Genomic DNA, 21,549 nt, shown 5'->3' with positions numbered 1-21,549 from the left:
GTGCAAGCTGAAGGGAAACATGCATGAAATTGTGCAGCTCCACCCTGGCTCGACCTCTAGTCCAGTCCCTAACTGTTGCCTCTTTATAACTATTGAAGACCCCATCCAAGGAGGGGCTTCTTGCTCTCCAGATAGCCCACACTCTCCCTTGAATATGTATCTACTTTCCTAAATAAACCTCTGTCTATGCCTTTGTCATGTGCTGAAATTCTTTCCCACCATGCATCTTTCTGGTCCTGAGTCACATTCCCCCTCCCCACTGGGAACTCCCTGAACCCTTCTTGGAGACATCTCTTCTGTGAGGCTCTGGCTCTGCCTAGTGCACAGAGATCTGCCTGCACTTCACAGCAACAGGAAGGTGGAGCCTTTGTTAGTCTCTGTAGGGAATCACTGGTTCTCCCTGGAGACTCCAGATCTGTGTGGACTTTGCATGAAAAGAAAAATAAAGTTTGATATTATAAAACCACTGAAATTCAGGAGTTGTTGTTTATTGCTGCAGCATACCTTAGCCTATCCTAATACATTGACTTTAGTATTTTGTGTTCTAAATGAATGCTGTGATTATAATTTGCACAATAACATAGGACTGTGGGATTATTGAGGGGGTAATGGAGGTGGGTCTTACAGGCATTAACCTGTTTACTTGTAAACATTTAAAATGTGACACATTCAAATGTAACATTGGAAAAGTTACAATTTAGGTGTCCTATTTTAGCATGTCTTGCTTTTTTTTTTTTTCTTTTTTTAAAGCATTTTCTTACATAAAAGTCCTAGTCTTTCTTTTGACTGAATGACTTGCAAGTTATAAGGAAAAAAAAAAATGCTCTACAAAAACAATGACCAAGTCACTGGTCCGAATGTAACAAATCATAACACTTATCCTTAACTCAAAGGTTGATTAGCTTCAGATTTTTCATTTATACACTGGAGACAACTGTTGTCTCTGTCCCTTCAGAACTGCTGTGATCATACATTCAAAGATTTAGAAAAGAATGTTCTTAAGTGGGTTCCAACTCTTTGGATCCAGAATTAAAGAGAACGGCTGTCAATTCCACGAACAAGACTATAAAAACATGCCCTATTCACTAGCTCAGTGTTCAGCACTTAAGCCAAGGAACACCAGCACCAGCTTCAGCAGACACACTTGGAACCCAGAAGTAAGCTGGGTAAACTCAGAATAGAAAAAGGATCCAGGAGAGCATGAGCTGCCCACCCAGCACCCATTCCCCAATGCTTTTACCATAAACTTGGAGTATTGGGGGAAATACCATGCTTATTAGCTAAGGGATTTTACTTTTCAGCTTATTTTGCATCTAGATGGGAGTTAACCAAAGAGACCCCTGAAGAAGTCAACTGACACCTATAGGAGATCTTTCTTTTGCTTCCCCCCTTCTTCCTTCCTGCTTGACTGTGACAGCTGGAGATTCAGCCACCATCTTTCTACTGACCCGTGCTACAGATGGTAGATATAAACATAAATGAATTCAGGTTCCTGAAGACCCCAGGAAGTCTGTTTGCCTGCCCTGAACTCCCCTCTTACAAGCTTCCTTCTCACCAGACGAACTTCCATCTGGTTAAGACACAGACTCTCCAGTCCCCTACTACCAACAGAACAAATTCCTAATGGAGGAGCGGTGACCATGGGCAGGCCTGAGGGAGAGCACTGTGAGCCTGGAGCCCAGAGGGCCTGCCTGAAGTTGTCAAGTGCTCAGAGCCTCTTACAGAGGAGTTCTTGACAAGATCTCTGCCCTAAGCATGGGTTTGAAACCCCAGGAGACAAACTGACATTAGAACATGACCTTTGGTTGGATTCCATCTCTGCCACCTACTATCTATGGTCTTCACAAAGAATAGAACAACTCTGAGCTATAGTGTATAAGATTCCTATGTATAATGAGAATCCAAGGTAATTGTTACCTTTATCTACAATATTACAGAAATACATTTTATAGAAACATAAATTATGTATTATTCATTTATTAATATATCATTTAAGACACAGACTTTCCTGTCTCTTACAATCAGAATTCCTAACTTACAAATAATATAATCAAAATATGATACAGAAACAAATATAATTACATGTATGTCTCTTCCTTTTTTTTCTTTTCTTCTTGCAGTGTTGAAGTTCAAACCCAGGGGCTCAAGCATCTTAGGCAAGTGCTCCACCACCGAGCTATATGCCCAGCCCCCTGTATAGGTGTTTCTTCTATGTTTTTATAAAATGGCCCATAGGATTCAATTATTTTGAAAGTTTAAAAAATGCAAATTTTCTGTAAGTTTGAAATTATATCAAAATGAAAAGTTACAAGAAGGAAAAAAACTAAAGGAAAAGGCTCTGTCCTCTTCATTTCTCAGACATCCTTCAGGAACCACTCCCAATCCTGCTTCTATGACAAAGGTGACAGGTACAAACTCTCTCTCTCTACTTGGTCCTGGATATTACTCCTGTAACATTGCACATGATTGGTGTGCAATAAATAAGTTTTGGAAGAATGAACATATAAATACAATGGCCACCTAATTAGTCTTCCTGTTTTCTGTCTGTCCTCTATGCCACCTCTGAGATGATCATGTTGCCCCTCTGTTTAAACTCTATCAGGATTTCCCATTTCTCCATAGCAATGGGCTTCATTTTTCAAAAAAAGGTCCAGAACAACTCTTTCAAGAAAAGCTGATTCAAAAGCTCGGTTCATAAAGCAACTAAAGGAGAAGCTGTCCTGGTGGAAATAGGGGTGAGAGGCCCAGAGCTCTGTAGCTCAACTGTCTTATGTTCACAGCAGCATCCAGCTGTTCCTGAGGAATTTCAGAAGAGTGCAATTGAGAAACCACTGGTTTAAAACACTAAATTCCAAATTCCTGCTTTTTACCACTCACCTCCAGCCTTTGTCTCCAAACATTCAAGCACTCAGCCATATGGAATTGCCCACAGTTTACTTTGTTTGCGAATTTTGCTTGTTTTGTTCCCGTCTATAAGGAATTCTATTCTCTATTTTGTTGCTGGGTAAAAACCAATCCATGATTGAAACCCCTGCCCTTCTCTATGAAGAGTTCCTTGATCTATACTAACCATATTGGTCTTCTTTTCCTGTGGCTACCACAGTAACTTATGTGTGTGTCTCTCTCTCACTTTCACCGTATTAGACCATAATTATATGCATTACCCACCTCGACCATGCTCATTGAACTCAAAAGTTTGCCCTATACCTTATGCACCTTGTGTTCCAGGTGCTGACTAAAAAAAACTAGTATAGAGTAGATGCTCAATAAGTCATTGTTAAGTAAATGTCTAAACAAACTGATGATCATCATACTAATTAATTCAGTTTGTTAGTTGTTTTGTTACTCTGTCTTTTCATCACAGACATATTTGAAGATAGGACCAAATCATATTTTTCTAGGTTTTACCTTACCATAGGGCTAGCAACATGGATACAACCAATAAAATATTTTCTAATTGAAATAAATTACATTTGAAAGAGTTGGCATTCTGTCAACAAATGCTTATAAGGCATTCAGCACATGGCAAGTTGTACTAACATCAAACATGCCATGGGAATAAAACATTTGCATTCTACCCCAGAAACAAGACAAATATATTTTTGGTAGCAAGAAACCAATTTTGAAAATAAATATGGCATTCAAGTGTCATAAAAATTCAAGGACTTCCTAGTTTTTTGGACATTACATATTTCTAAAATGCGTTATTTCAGAGTTCAAGAAGACAAAATAAGAAAGAGCTAAGCATAGTCATATGGGTACCGTAGACTTTAGAAAAGATGGTTTCAAAGTGTTACATGAAAAGAGAAGCAAGAACTCAGGCCAGGGACTTATCAAAGCCAAAGCTACTCAAGATAAGAGGGAGACTTTCAAATATGAAACTCTGACAGCACAGAAGAGAGAGGTGTTTAAGCAGGTCACGTGGAAGCCAGGGAGCAACCTGAAAACCACAGATTCTATAAAGGTATATACAACAGATCACAAGAGGGATAACACATCCACAGGGAAGAGAGTATCCTGGTGAGGAGGAACAGTACCAGTTGAGTAGGAGTCCCAAAGTGAGTGCAGGCTTGAGAGAAACCCTAATCACCATGCAGTCTTCTAAAGGTATGTCTCGCAACACAGAAGTGTTAGAAAGTCTACTTGGAATAGAAGGCATAAAATAAATCATGACACAGAAAGTGAAGCCCTTCAATTCTTTTTTGTGTTTTGTCAAGGAGAGTGATTTTTATACCTAAAAGATTAAACATAGCTGGGCGCTGTAGCACACACCTGTAATCCCAACTGCTCAGAGGCTGAGGCAGGAGGATCCCAAGTCTGAGGCCAGACTGGGCAATTTGGCAAGGCCCTGACTCAAAATTTAAAAAAAATAAAAATAAAAAGGGCAAGGAGTGTGGTTAAATGGTAGAGCACATGCCTAAGGATGCTTGAATCCCTGGGCTCAACTTCTAGCACTGCAAAAAATTAAAAAATTAGCCAGGCATAGTGGCACAGCCTGTAATCCCAGCAACACAGGAGGCTGAGGCAGGGAGATGGCAAATACAAAGCCAGCCTCAGCAAAAGTAAGATGCTAAGCAACTCAGTGAGACCCTGTCTCTAAATAAAATAAAAAATAGGGCTGGGGATGTGGCTCAGTGGTCCAGTGCCCCTGAGTTCAATCCCCAGTACTCCCATAAATAAATAAATAAATAGAATTTTAAAATATTAAAAAGTACAGAAACCCAATCTCGGTAAGAAAGATGTGCAAAAGAAGGGTGAGGAGCCCCTGAGATATTCAACAACTTTACAGCTCATGGGAGTGATTTTGTTTCAGGACACTGGAAGAACTCACAAATGATATCTTGACCAATTATTAGGAAAGTGGCAATGGATCTGAAGAGGGAAAATAGCTTATATTAAAAAAGTTCTAGAGGAACTGACCACAGAACTCTTCCTTTAGCCTCCATCCAATATTAATGATTTGATTCACATGTAAATGTCATGTTTATGGAATAGCTGGATGGCTCAAAGGTGAGAAAACCAATATTTCAGATGCAGGATGGGGATCTGGAAAATATCCCAGCATATTTCAACAATGGGTTGAATTAAGTAAGACTCCATTTAATAGGTTAAATTGAGTAAAATCTTCAATTAGATAAATAAGAGAATTAACAAAAACTAAAAAAAAAAAAATGGAAAATGTGGCCTAGAAGGGGTAGATTGACTGAAAAGCATTTAAGAGTCTTAGTTAGGTGTAAGCTCCATAGGCATCAAAAATTATATTATGGCTGCCAAAAATGTTAATTCAATCTTAAACACTATGAATAGCAGTGAAACTCCAATAATAAAGATAATGGTCCCATTTTACTATTAAAAGTATGACCTACAATATTTTGCCCTATTATGAGTGCTATATTTAAGATGATACATCACTCACTGAAATACATTCAAAAAAGAGCCATCAAATAGTGTGGAAACTCCAAATCATATGCTGTGCATAATGGCTGAAGAAACTGATGGCCCTTTATCTGCAGAAGGGACACTTAGAGCGGGAAATTATTATACTATCTTCAAGTATTTGCAAGACTCTCAGATCAAGTTTGTATTCAACATCTCTTATGTAGACCTAAGTTCCATGCATAAAAGTTAGAAGAAAACCACCTCTGACCTGGTGGAGCAGTTCTCAAATGTTTTGATCTTAGGACTCAACATTCAATAAATACTCAGGACTCCATGTACTTTCATTTGTGTGGGTTGCATCTATTAATAATATATTTGAAATTCAAATTAAGTGATTAAAAAATTCATGATTCCTTTAAAATAATAACAAACCCACTACATAAACAACATTTCTAGTAAGAAATAACTATGTTCCAAATCAAAAAAAATAACTTAATAGGAAAAATGGCATTGTTTTTTTTAAAAAAAAAACCTTTAACTTCAGATTTAATAAAAGATGGCTATATTCTCATATCTGCTTTAGCATTCAGTCTGTTAAGATGCCATATTATCATGTAGCAACTGGAAAACTCTACTGCACTTTTGTGAGAGAAAGAGAATGAAAATAGCAAATGATTTCTCAGTATAACTGTGGCAGTGAAGCCCTGGTGGAAGGGTTTCAGGGGCCCATCAGTGTCCCTTATGACACTTGGAGAACTACTGGCTGAGTATAAGGAGGAATTATTAATGATGTAAGTTATACAGATTTGGGGTGGATCATCTCACAAGATAAATTCTAGGTTCCTAGAGCCACTGAAGCAAAGTTTGAAATATTTAACTTGCCAAGAATTTCACATTTTAGGAAAGGAGTATACTAAACCAATCTCCTTTGTAAGGGGTTCCATCTTTCTAAGGCCATTTAGGAGATAACTGTTGATTTCTAAAGAAATTACCATTCAAAAAATACTCATGTCTGCTGGGTGCGGTGGCACACACCTGTACTCCCAGCAGCTCCAGAGGCTGAGGCAGGAGGATCTCCAGTGCAAAGCCAGCCTTAGCAAAAGCAAGGTGCTAAGCAACTCAGTGAGACTCTTCTCTAAATTAAAAAAAAAAATACAAAATCTGGGGATTTGTCTCAGTGGTCAAGTGCCGGCAAGTTCAATCCCCGGTACCCTCCCCTCTCAAAAAACACTTACGTCTACCAAGTAGGTGTACTGGTAGAGCTGGTGGAGAAGGGAGAGGTTCCTGGTTCAACTTTTCACACACCACAGAATTCTCTGTGCAGTTTATCTACACTCAGAGGCTTGAAATCTCTGGGGGTAAACATCTGTTTAAGGAGTCTAACCTATTTCCATTCTCCAAATATTACAATTACTTTCATTCACCTGTAAACCTGCTTCTCTCCTACCATTTAGGTTTGCATACTCTAACAGTCTAGAATTATTCTGCTACCTCTTCAACATAACAAGCCTTCAAATATTTGAAGACAGTGATTTCATGTTTAGAAGCCTTTTTAATAAACAGGTTAGACTTCTTTTGTGAGGTAAATAGTATTTCATTGGTAGTGTAAGTTGTAATCTTCTGAGAAATGGGCCAAAAGCTATTTCAAAGAAAGCATTTTTAATGAAAAAGTGAAATATTAGCAGGGAGTTATGAAAGCTTTCTCTCTGCAAATTTTTTTTGTTTGGGTTTTTTTAAATAATTCCTTTAAAATATTATGCTGTGTTTCAAAGGAACGCTATCAATCACCCAGGTCCCCCTGTATGTGAACGATTAATTTATTAGTCTGAAGTTGACTTGTAGAAGGTATTTTTTAATCTATATCAAAATGGGGTTTTCAATCTGATTTATAGTAGATTAATCAAGACAGAATACAAAGTGATTTTGTGTTTTGTGAAGTTACATTATATGAAATCTGATCCAGGTTACTGAACTGATTATTAATGAAAGAAATATGCATTATGTATCATAATCTGCAGTCAAAATCTGTTTATATTTGAGCTGACCCATCAGTTACAAATGAGCTTCCCCACCTACTTCCCACCCTGATAATAATAGAATATACTGTTCAACAGCAGCATGGATGCACAGAAAGCATGCATTCTAGCAGAGGTATGCTAATCAGTATTCACTTTCATGGACACTCAATTCATATAAAGTTAAACTCCAAGGTTGAAAATCCACATCCAAAAATGCGAGAAGTCAGGAGTGGTAGTAATCTCAGGACCAGGAGGCTGAGGCAGAAGGATCACAAGTTTGAGACCAGCTTCACCAATTTAGAGAGATCTCAAAATGAAATTAAAAAAAAAAAAAAAAAAAAAAACAGGATGGGCAGAATAGGGTAAAGTGGGCTCTGTGGTAAAGTGCCCCTGAGTTCCTGAGTTCAGTCCCCGGTAAAACACATACACACACACACACACACACACACAGAGCAAGAGGAATGGGTGAGTGATTAGTCCCCGTGACCTGTTAGGAACTGCATCTCAACTTCTTAACATGCAAAATTGTATCCTCTTGTTTTATCTAATTCCCTGTGTTTTTCTAGTCTTAGGTATAGAAACTGAATTTGAGGTCCCACTTGGCCTAAAGTCTTTTAGAATAGGAAATGTCTACTGTTTTCCAGACTTGAGGAGGTGCTTCTATTATCTGAAGTACTAGAATCATAAAGATTGAGAGATCCCCTTTCCTTCTTTTGTGTGCTTCCTATCAGCATGAAAGGCAGAGTTGAAATAACTACTGTCTGCTGCCTCATCTAAACTTAGAACACTCTCCACTTGAGGACTAAGTGAGTTCAACTCTTCCAGTCATTGCTGTAAATAATACCTACTTTCCTGACCATAAACCACTAATATCCTATTGTTTTCTATAAGGTGGTCCTTAATTCTCCTGCTATCAACTTTTCCACATACTGTAAAAGCCTCCCTGCCCCCATTTATATCGAGGCAAAATTTACATGTGGTGAAATGAACAGATCATTCAGAGTGAGATTTGATTTGTTTCGATGACTGCATGTGCCATTAATGCCAAAGGTAAAGCAGCCACCCTTAATGCCAAAGGTAAAGCAGCCACCCCAATCAAGATATAGATACTTTCACTCAGGAATGTTCTCTTCTGTCCCCATTTGTACATAGTTTTGCCTGTTCTTCAACTTCATGTAATGATACCATATGTTGGGCTTGTTTCACTTAACACAATGTTTTGGAGTTTCATCCATGCTCTTCCATATGTCACTATGTCTTTCCTTTATACTGCTGGTTAATATTTCACAGTGTGAGTCCACCTGAATAACCTTGTCTATTCTTAGTCATGTGGATTGCTTCCAGTTTGGGGATACTATGAATAAAGTTGCTATAAACTTTTCCCCAACATTGTGGGTGTACACTTTCATTTTTCCTGGGTAAACATCTATCAGGGGCATTACTAGGCATAGGGTAGGTATATGTTTATCTTTATGAGAAGTTCCCAACAGTTAGTATGACAGTTTCAATTACTCTACATCTTCACCATGATTTGATACTGGGAACTCCCCTCTACTCTCTTTTTTTCTAGGGCTAGTTTCAATTAAATCAAGCTTCCTACATTTCTAATCATGCGTGCTTATCTCTAAAAATCTTTTGACATTCCCACCCATTTTCCAATGTAAGTTTTAAATTTCCCATCAGAAATGCATAAGAATTTTATGTGTTCTACCTCCTTGCTGAGATAGAATGTTCTCCCCACCACACACACTCATGTGCTTTTTTGAAGATCAAGTTTCTTGCACTATGTCTCCTTAAAATTTTTAATCAGCTTTTATGATCTAAAGAAATGTCAAATAAAACATTCCCTAATGGAGCTAAATTATGATTCATACTACAGATAGAATTTTAAAATTGAGTCTTCAATATACTCTGTCCAAAGCCTGAATTTTATATAAGAGGAACTTAAAACACAAAGAGTTTAGAAACCTTTCCAAAGGGGATCCACCTAATAAGGGACAGAGGCGGTTAGTACTGTTAGTACCTTCTGCTCACCCTGCCTAACAACCTTATGATGATTCCACATGGAGTTTTGTTTTGGGTTCAGACAAAGGCTAAATTTTTTTTTTTTAAAGATAAATGGCAATGCAGCTCTTTGGTAGGGCATGTGTTTAGCAGATACAAGACCCCTGGGTTCATCCCCAGCACCCCTTACCCCCTTAAAAAACTGTATTAGCCAAATTATCTTTATATCATTTTCTTCTCTGAAAATGTTATCAAGTGGTTTATTATAATTCTCTACATTCATGCTATTAATAATATATCATATTTATTTGATAGCATTTTCAGTAAATAAAGTCTTTTCTGAGATAGTGCTCTATCCTTAGTCAACATTTTAAGTAGGTAAGGATAATTGCCCAATATTTTTATAAAGAACAAACAAAATTCAGAGAATTGTGTGATGACCAAGATCAACAAGGTCAAACTTAGAAGCTTTCCACCAGAGCAGACCATTCCTTTTGCACAAAATGGATTCACCAAATGGTCAATGTTTTCATATATAATCATTATATTTTTTCAAACTGTAAAGTTAGGCCAACTTTTTACCACAGTAATTTATTCCTGGAGAGTTTCACATGGCAAGATTATTAGTGGAAGGGAGCTGTGTCATAAATTGCTTTTTAATCACATTGCTCCCCATACCCAACCACAGCATGCCTGCTCTGAGCCCTCCCCATTTTGGAGCTTCGTGTAGGTGACCTCACTTTTTGTTGTGTGCTTTTTGCGTGTGGTGGTATTAACCAAGCAAGCAAAAAGATAGATTTTGTACAGATTTGTGTCAACTTCAATAATTTTTTAAAGTTGAAAAATCAGTTTTAAAAATCTTCTGTAACATAAAGAACACTCGATTTGCCATAGATCAAAGAGTTTAGCACATTTCAGACGTATTGAATCTACAGAAAAATGTAAGCAATAAGGAAACTTAACATTTTATACTAGTAAATTCTGAATGGCCCTTTGGAGTGAGTAGACAGGATTTATTTTTATGTTATGGAAAACTAGATGGTTTGAAAACCCAATATGTTGCATTATATCATTTTTCTAATATTGTCTTTTCTACACACATTTCCTCGAACATCAAACATTCTTTAACACCACTATTTGGGGCAGTTTTCATAAACAATTACATTTACCTTGGGGGGAAAAAAACATGTCTTTTATCTCCAGTAGTCAAGCCACTTTGTGAAACTTCTATCCACAGAAGCTAAAAATCTATCATTTGGTTTAGTTAATATTTGAGTTTGCAAGAGTAAAGTCATCAGCTGACAGCAGCTGTGCATTGTGTTAAATCTAGGGCTGGCATTAGTCTATCAGATATGCAAATATTTATATCCTTATTGGCTAAGTAAACTGCTCAGCTCTGCAGAAATGAAAAGTTTGTTTTGAAATACTATAAGGGACTCCCTTTTCTAACAATGGCTTTTCTTGTGCTAAAATTCACATGCCTAGTTTATATTTTCCTAAATTTTTCAACATAAAAACTAGCAGAAATGCTTATATACCACCAAAGGAAATCATAGATATTAAAGGACATAATTGGACAAACCAGACACAGAGAACAATGTTATTGCAATTTTTACTTTCTGTTTTCAAATATATAAATGAATATATCCTTAGAAATACAATATTTCTAAAATTTTTAAAGGAAAATGGGGCACACATTTTGTTGAATAAAGATTCAAACCCTTGCTTGTGTGAGTATACTATACTAAATTTAATCTCCTGTTTGGGGAAATTTGGGGCTTTTTTCCCTCTCCAAAATTTCACATAATAGTAAATAATCCCCTGGAGAACATCCAAAAACAAATATTTCTTTAGGATGGAGCCTATAATTGAAATTGACTAATCAAAGAATATCAGTAGTTGTAAAGATGTTAAATCCTAATGACATCTTGGGATTTTTTCGTTTTTCTTCTCAAGAATGGATTTAACGTTAAAATCTCTTGACAATGTACAGAACAAAAATAAAGTATATTATTTCCATTTTCCTTTCTTTTTAAAAATTTTGAAGGATAACAAACATACCAATCAATATGCAAAAAATGAGCATAAAACATCAATATACAGCACAATAAAATGTAGGAAAATGAATAATTATAACCCATTCAGGTAGAGCAAGAAAAACTTTCTGTGTGCCCTTTGTCATGATAAGTCTTTCTTTTCTAGAAGATTACCACCATTCTGCCTGTTATGCAATCACATCCTTGACATCCTTTTTGTTGTTGTTTGTTTGTTTGTTTTTACAGTTTTGCTACCTAATTATGCACTACTAAATAACACAGGTTGCTTTGTATTATTTTGAATCATGCAGCATGCATTCCGTTGTGTGTGGCTTAGCATCTTTACTCAATATTATATTGAGGCAGCATATCCACAGACATGGGGACAGATGAGGTCATGACTGTGTGAAGAGCAAGAAGAGAAGAGGGATGATAATGAACTCTAAAATTGTCTAAGGAACGATTAATTATTGAGAATGCTGGTATGTATATGGTTATAAATCTAAAACTAAGGGACAACAATGTATATCTGGAGTCATGTAATAGAAATTAAAACTATGAGTGAAAGTGAACTTTATAAACCAAAAATTTAAATGAAAGGAATATTGAAGACACAGACGAAGACCATTCTAATGAAAATATGGTATTCTTACAGAATATAAGAAAAGATGAAAAGAGCATCCTAAAGAACAGAACATGACTTGGTGTTGGTCCTATTTTACTCTCAGCCTTTCCTGTTCCCTTTCAGAGCATATCACCCAAAGCAAAAGAGCCAATTACAGTCAACTGCCATAACATTGACCTTGGGACAAAGTGAAAATAATTGATTGTTATAAGGAATCAAACTTATGATCTTCTAACAAAAATAGTAAACCCCTTTTCTAGACCCATCCCAAATTTCTAGTCTAAGTACTCATTTCCTTCAGGTCTTTTTGATGTGTATAGCAACCAGTTAAAAATTTTAATGGATATTTTGAAGAACAAATCACTGAATATCTCTTGAAGTCTTCAAGTTCAACTGATAGGTTGAAAATTATTCATGTGAAAGCTAGACAAGCTGTTTTACATGTGACATGGAGAAAAGGCAATCTCAGCTTTGCTTAGATTAGAAACAAACTTTTCCTATCATAAATTTCTCCTTTGTAAGGAGAGATATGGATTATAGACCATTTCCACAAATATTTCTAATGCTATTACTAAGAAAGAATACTCTGAGATAATCCAGGATATGCTACACTGTTACCTACGCTTCCTTAAAATGTTTAGAGTTCTTCAATTCATAAAGGGATAAATTCTAAGTTAAAGACAAAACCACATATGTGTGTGTGTGTGTGTGTGTGTGTGTGTATATATATATATATATATATATATATATATCCCCACACATACAGACATACAATACTTAGGATGCTATATAAACAATCTTTTTTTGTTCTACTTTAGAGCAGAAGTACTATATGGAGATAGTAATCAGCTGTAATTATTGCTTTTGAAATCTCAAGCTTTAAAACCCACAAAATACTTTAAAAATAAATGCAGGAAGCTTCGTAAAATACATTTTCTCAATTCAACAAAGAAAAAAAAATCAAACCAGTTAGGACACTCAAGTGTTATTTGCAGCAATCATGATAAGTCAATTTTGGCTTAAACCATGATTGTTATAAACACTCACAAAACATATTATTTACCAGATGGCAATCTTACTCAAGCAAACACATAAAACTTATGTTTCATTATTATCAAATAAGGATGAACTTGCCACTGGGATAACCTCCAGTAGTTAAACAAACACATCTCCACAAAATGAGTGCTGTGGTTTCTATCATTGGACAAATACACAGAGTAAAGGAACTATCTTAATATTGAGCAGCATTACCTTATATTCAAACACCAAAGCTGACAAGAGTATCACATGCAACATGGCATATTCTTGTCTGTGGCTGGACTTGTACTTTCACTTTCTCGGTAAAATAAGTACTGCATTTTAGTACTCAAAGAAGGAAGAATCTAAAACTATGACTTAAGCTAAAACATCTTGGTGAAATAATTATTAGTTCATATTCTAAACGGCATAAAGCAACCCAAAGACATTTTTATTACTGCTTTTTTCCACTGTATATGATATCTAAATCAAGATTAATCAACTATGGAATGTACATTATCAGAATTATACTTTTTAAGTTAATGGCACAGATGAATAGGATAAGAGACTAAAACTTTATTTGTGATGACTACTACATTTTAATATCTGTGTATGCATGCGTGTGTACATGTGTAATGATCTGTTTGAAAAGTGACCCTTTTTGGAATTGCAAGTGTTTTTAAAAATATCATAAAGACTAAAAAGTAGTTTCAAAGTTCATTTTTATTGAGTTAGTTACATCAGTTAAATTGGAATGAGGAATGAGAACCCCTTTTGCCTACACATTTGCTTCTTGGTCAAAAGCAACACCCTAATACAAGCTATGACTCAGAAGTGCTATTGGAAGATGAGACAGATGCTCATTCAATTTGGACAGGCATGGCGTGGGCTTAGAGGTATCCCAGCACTGGGAGCCAGAAATTGAGACCATAATCATCAGGACTCTCTAAGAAACAAAAATGACAAATCTTGTCTTAGCACCTTGTCAGATCCTCCAAGGTTAGAACTCAAGCATTAGAAAATGTCCATGTCTCCTGGCTACCTCACTCATGGCAATACCTTGGGCTGCAAATTCCTCATATTGCTTTGCCCCTGAACAAATCCATGGTTGTGGCAAAAGTGGGTCAGCAGTCAGCTTTACCAGTAAAGACAAGTAGTCTGGATGAAGATAATAGAAACAAAGACATTCTGGTCTTTGACAACTTAAATGGATATTAAATTATATTAAATTGGAAAAGTATCCTGAAGATTTTCCTCTTCTCCATACAGTTCTCTAAAACTAATATCTAAGGGAGCAGACTTCTCCTGGGATGGTACCAAAGCAATAGACAATCTTTCCACAGAGCATTAGGGAGGCACTTCATCCCTGCAGAAATGTATGCCACTGAAGGACAGATTGCAACCTCCTTGAGGGTTGAGTCTCTCTATTACCCTTCTGAATTGCACCTAAAATATGGAGTACTTTCAAAGAATATTGGGCTATGATGGACAAAATCGATCACTTACACTACACATCAGTAGCAAAAAGTTTAATGAACTCCAGTGAAGTTTCATCACAACCAAGAAGCTAGAGAGAGACAACTAAAGAAAGAGAACCTTCGACAGTTGTTCCTTCACAAGTGGTCTCCTAACTTGGACCAAAATTGAACTATAATTCCAGAAGCAATAATAAAGTATATAGTATGTTCACAACCTCTAATACCCTGATAAATTTGCTTGGGCTATATTTTTATTTGTAAAATCTATTCTGCTCATTTCTTGTTGCTTAGAAAAACAAATAACCCAGACAGGACACAAAGCAACACATTTACATGCACATATATATAATTGTTATGTATATTGCTATTAATCTTGTTTGTTTCCATCCAAATGGAATGTTGGTAAAAATATTTTTAAACTGATAGTGCAATTGTATTGTATGACCAAAATTCTTCTTATTTTTTTTTAAATATTCTCTTAGTTGTTGATGGACCTTTATTTTATTTATTTATATTGGTGCTGATGATTGAACCCAGTATCTCACACATGCTAGGCAAGCACTCTACCACTGAGCCACTACCTCAGCCCCCAAATTCTTATTATTAAATATTTTATAAACTTTATTTTTGTATAGTTAGTGTAGCTTCATTACCAAATAGTTTGGAAACTATCTCCCACATCCCTCTAAGTACTTTTATTACTCTTTCTGCAAGTGATGAACATGTTAAGTGAGTTAGATGTTTTTAGCATTCACTTAGCAGCCTACTCCCAGTCACAGAGCTGTCTCTCTTCCTATATATAGGATAATAGAAAATTCTGATACAAACATCAGAGATCTATTTTTAAATGAGATATTTTCTTATAACTGCCCAGTATCACCATTTCAATAATTCTGATTTTCACAATTGTGAAGATTTGATAATCCTTATCAAGATGAAAAAAAATCGACATTTTATGACTATAGAGAAACAGAAATTGAACTTTCTTGCCTATGTGCCTTCCTCCCTCATGGACAGAAGGGATTCAGTGAACAACGTTTCTCTCTGCTAATGTGACTTGAAATTCCACAATACAATGCAATAGGCTCTCTCCAGCAGACCACTGGGAAATATCATCTATATACATTTGTGCCACTAGTTCTCATATACATCCCTCAGTGCCCCTGGTTAATAACGTGGTATTTCCCTAGATAATGAAAGGCATAGAGCCATGACCCTTTTAAGCAGAAGGACAGCATGACAATGTAAGTTCTGATCTGCCACACGAGGAGTGAGGGAGGAGCACAGTGACCCTTCCTCTGCAGCATATGCTCATACAGTGGCTGTCTCTTTGCTGATCAGAAGCTGAGTGCTCTTATTTATTTTTTTCAAAGAACCAACTTTTAGTTTTGTCAATTTTTTCAATTGTTTCTTTTGTTGAGTGCTGTCTTTAACTTTGTCTGGAGCTTCTCCATTGGTGTGGAAACAGGTTAGTGCACTATAGAGTGGGGAGGGGGTGGGTAGATCTTTGCTTTTTCTTCTCTTCCCGCACATACAGGGATCAACACATGGGCATCACAGGATTCAGACTCTCACCCCAACCCTAGCACCCCAGGCCAATCTTAACAGACTTCAACTTCCCCCTCTAAGAAATGGGGAGAATTCTAAAAATCACTGCGTAGGGTTGTCCTGGGAATCCAAAGAAATGACAAGCTTTATGTGTTATATAAACTCTTTGAGATTATTGCACACTTTTATCACTGAGAACATAATGATGATTTATTAATGTTAGTATATGAAGTTAGGGCAATTGTTTTCTTGGCATGTTTAAAACTAGAAAAATCAGAAAATAATTCCTATTGATTTCATAACAAACCTAGGAATATAAAGCTGAAAAACAGGTCACTTGTAATTAAGTGGCTCTGTACCTTCTAATTTTTAGAGTACAATACAATATTATAACCCTTTACTTTTATTAACTGCCAGAATCAATCTTAGAACCCATTTTCCCAATATTCTGAAATAAAAAGAAGAGGACTTTTTTTTTTTCCTGAGACCCACAGATGCAGTCTCATCTAAATGCATGCATTTCAGAGGCATTATTTAAGCGATAGTGTATATAATGAACAAACTGTAATCATATCTTTGTCCCAACTCAATTACAAAATGAACTCATAACTTAGCGCCTCACAATAAATATCTATTTCCAATTTTAGGCTGATCATTAAATATGGTTCACACTAGGAATCTGTTAAATGAAAGAATGTTAAAATTCACTTATATCACTTACAGCATATTGATTCTTATGACTATTAATCCACATAAAACAAGTGGTACATCTACAGAGAAAACAGCATTTCAGGAAAATTCCAACCAGCTCTCAGGAATTGCTTGCTGGCTGTGTTCACTTTAGTTTTCCTCAGTCACCCAATTCATTAATTCTCTCTCTCTTTCTCTCTCTCTCTCCCCCCCCACCCCCACCCTTTTATTCAGTGGTACCCTCTTGGACATTGGTGTTCATTTGCTTCCATCATCTTCCTGCCTATCAAATCTTACCCTCAGGAAAGAAGTGGAATACATTATTCACATACATATATGTTTAGTGATAAAGATTCAAAAATTATAATTCTCATGGGTAATTGCATTTTAATAGGCAATGTTTATCAATCTAGTGAAATTATCTTTTACCTAGAAACCCTGAAAAAAAAATATGCTCTGAGATGTTATGGGTTGAGCAACCCTAATCTGAAAATCCAAAGCACCGATGCTGTTGAAAAGTTATAGATTTCCAGATTAGGGATGCTCAACTGAGAAAATCTAGGCAAATATTCCAAAATCCGAAAAACTCAGAAATCTGACACACTTTCAGTCCCAAGCATTTTAGATAAAAGAGATGTAGTTTTAGTATCCCTTATTTTAAAAAAAAGGTATCATTCTGTAGACCTTTAGTTCTTTATCTGTGAACTAAGAAAACAAGATGGAATGTCTAATATTTGAGCATATTTTAGATCTTAAAATATAGCAATTTCCTGTGGTCTAACTTGATCAATTAGAGATTATAAACATAAATATTTTGATAGTTTAAGCTGGTAGCATAAATGTGTCAATTAGGTAGTTGGGAGAAAATTGGGAGAACTGGGGCCTGTGGCAACCTGGAGAAAAACATGCTTCCTTTGAAGAGATTCAGATTAAAACTCTGTCAGTCAAACCAACAGTGCTGCTGTGAGGGCTGCTGGGCCTCTGGTTGGTGAATGCCAACCCAGGTGACTGCAGAACTTCCTTGCCACTCTAACTTTCTATGGTTCTATGGCATGTATCAGGCGGGAAAAGGAAGTTCTTAAAAATATTAGCCTGGCTCCTATGCACCCTAGAGAAGACATCAAGGAGCTATGCTAAGATGAAATAAGTACAACAAGCTATACTCTGCTACTGCCTTCTAAAGACCAGACTCAAATAAGAGCACCCATCCATGATCAGGAAACCAGAAAGCAAGAAATATGACATGCCAACGTGAATGAAAAAGGAAAGTCAATAAACTGCCAAATTTTCACTGTGACAAATACAAAGGCCAGGGAACTTTGCTTTACTAAACTTCTCCATTCATTTTAGAAAATGACACACTTCTCAACAATGTCATACAAATAATAATGATAATAATATTTATTGTTATTATTAGTATTAGTATTTAGAAATCTGACCAAAGTGTGAGAAGCTTCAAGTCCTCTAAATTTCACTAGGTCTCTCAACAGTATCTTACATCTTATTGCCAAAATCACATTCTCAATAAACCTCAATTTATCAGTGTTCTTTAATTTCAGTGTACAAATATTCCTAAATAATAATAATATTGGGGCTGGGATGTGGCTTAAGCGGTAGCGCGATCGCCTGGCATGTGTGCGGCCCGGGCTCAACCCTCAGCACCACATACAAACAAAGATGTTGTGTCTGCCGAAAACTAAAAAATAAGTATTAAAAAATTAAAAAAAATAATAATAATATTTCTAATAATAATAAATATTTCTAAATAATAATAATAATAACAATGGGGTGGCTGCAAAATGCAACGATATGTTTATAAACATAATCATAATGGGTTAGTCTGAATTTTAAAAATAGGAGGAAAAGAAACCAGAATTTTCCCTCACTTATTAAAAAAAAAATCTCTTTACACATCTGAGGCATGTCATCCAAGAAGCATTCCTCTTTCCTTCTGTAGCATTTGCTAGACAATAGACAGAACCCTGTGCAAGTTTGGTGAGGTTAAATGCATACTCATAATGGGTTATAGGTTTAAAAAAATCAATCTTACCCACTTGAGTCAATTGTGGAAGTCTTAATATTGACCACATTTACTCATCTGTCTGCCACACATCTCATGGCTATTTCAGGGCTTATTTATGAATGATATCTATATGACACCCTCTCAAAAAAAAAAGTGGTTTGAAAAATTTGTTTGCCTTTCTCTTCTCTTTAATGGGAAAATGTCACCATATCAAAATGTCTATTTCCATGCTGTAGATCTGTATCTGAACACTTATTGACTATAGAAACAATAACTGCTGTAAGAACAGAGGAGTCTTCAAGGTGCATTTCTTATAATAAAAAATAATAGATCAAAGTTTTATAAACACACACATATCAAAAAAAAGGAGAAAAACATTTAAAAAAAAACAATTCTTTATCTTTTATCTCCTCTTGCCTAAGACTTTGGACATGACCATATCTGGAATCTGATTCTACTCTAAAACCTATATAAATCTGGTAATGTTATTTCTAATGATTTGTACACTGAAATTAAAGAATAATGATAAAATGTGGTTTATTGAGAATGTGATTTTGACAATGAGATGTAAGATACTGTTGAAGGATCTAGTGAAATTTAAAGGACTTGAAGCTTCTCAAACTTTGGTTATATTTCTAAATATCATAAGACATTAAATTATCAAAAGAAACATTTTGGGGGCTGGGGTTGTGACCCAGTGGTAGAGTGCTTGCCTAGCATGTGTGAGGTGCTGGGTTAGAGCCTCAGCACCACATAAAATAAAAAAAAATTTATAATTTTTTTTAAAAAAGAAACATTTTGTTTTGGTCTTCTCAGTGTTAAGCATAGGTGTTTATAAAATATGGATATCTAGAGACTATTTACATTCTACAGAATCAATGCAGTCTAGTTTAAATTATTCCTGAAAGAGTCATATCAAGATTTATGTCAGTGATTCATTGTTGTCTTGAAATTTCAAAGATCAGCTGGATGTGGTGGCACAAGCCTATAATCCCAGTGGCTATGGAGGCTGAGGCAGGAGGATTGTGAGTCAAAGTCAATCTCAGCAACGTAACAAGGGCCTGAGCATCTCAGCAAGACCTGTCTCTAAATAGAATTTCTGCTTCAAGAAAAGCAGAAAATCTAGATATTGTGAATTCTCCCAAGTTTTAATGGTTGGCAACTAGTTCAAAAACTATGAGGGGCTGGGGTTGTAGCTACGTGGTAGAGCGCTTGCCTTGCACATGTGAGGCACTGAATTTAATCTTCAGCACCATATAAAAATAAAAAATATATATATTATATCGATCTATAACTAAAAACATATTTAATTAAAAAATATGAAACCCAAAAAAATAATAATAATAACAAAATAAGCAGATGAACAGCACATCTGGAGAACACAGGCCTCTGTGCCACAGGTTAACAAATTAACCCCTCGTCAGGCTCTCTGACTTTGCATCTCCCATTGCCACATTTCTGCCAAGCAGCTGTCTCTCCTGCACTTGAACACTTGTGACTATGAAGCATTGAACACTTCTCAAGTTTCAGTCCACATTTTGGATAGCTCTTCCCAAATTCTGAGTCAAATTTTACCTGTCATCCTTGTTGCTACAACCACCCCTCAGAATCACTAGAAACCCTCTTCAACATAAAACGCTTTCAAATACTTGAAGATATGAGAAGAAAATAGATATTTGAGTGAATAAGTAAATTTAAATATTTTTAAACTCCTGTGTATGTCTCACAATTTAGGGATGTCTCGTTTAGCTATGAGATTTTTTTTTTCATGCGATTTAAATTTTCTAAAAATAAAATAGCATCAGATCCCATGTTATAAAATAAGGGAGATCTTAAGAACAGGAAAACAGGGGAGAGGAGGGGAGCACTTGCATTAGTCCACGCCTTCCATCTATGCACTATGAGCTCACTCCTTTACTCAGGGCAGTGCATCAATGCCTGTGGACAATGGCCCTGTCCATTTCCTCACATCTATAATTCTGAAATACTACATCCCATTCCTTTTTCCTCAATCAATTCCCCTCGTATGTACATCCCATTCAAAATTCCATTTCTGGTTTTCAATCCTCCATGGACTTCAGCAGTCTACCCCACATCCTCTTGCTCTCTCCAATCTCTTCAAACCACCTCCTCTTTATTCTTTTCCACAGAACCTTGTTCCTTTCCTCCTCGGCTCTGCTGCAATCTCCCAAAGAGTCTGCATCTTGGTAACTCACCATGTGTTAGCATTTCTCATTTGCCTGTCCCCCAAGTCTTCCACACAAAAGACTTCCAGGGATAATTATTGGAGCTATTTTATAAAACAGTTGTGTAATGATATTCATTTGTCACCTGTACTTAGTTGTTTAAAAAAAAAAAAAAAAAAAAGCCAAGTCAGAAATGAATAACACTGTGCTGTTTTTCTTATTTGTTTTGTTTTTACTTTTTTTTTTTGGCAGTGGGGGGAGGTTTCCTCAGATATGTGAAAATATGATTTCATGACAGTTTTGGTTGGGGTGAGAATTTGGGCTTCTTTTCCCCATCCTGAGATGGTCTCTGGTGTCAGCAATGCCTATGAAGTGAGTAAAGGCCTTTGAGTTGCAAGAGCCATATCACTTCTTTTTTAATCAAGGAAAGAAGGATCAGATGAAATCTCCCTCAAGTGCTAAAAAGATAGCAGTTTATTTAAAGAAAGTATTTATACTCCTCACTAATTACTTAGGTGTGCTCACACCAATACCAGTGCAGAACT

Source organism: Marmota flaviventris, chromosome 14 (assembly GCF_047511675.1).
Source record: "Marmota flaviventris isolate mMarFla1 chromosome 14, mMarFla1.hap1, whole genome shotgun sequence".
NCBI lineage: Eukaryota > Metazoa > Chordata > Mammalia > Rodentia > Sciuridae > Marmota > Marmota flaviventris.
The sequence above is the reverse complement of the archived record's forward strand: the minus strand, read 5'-3'. Positions refer to the sequence as shown.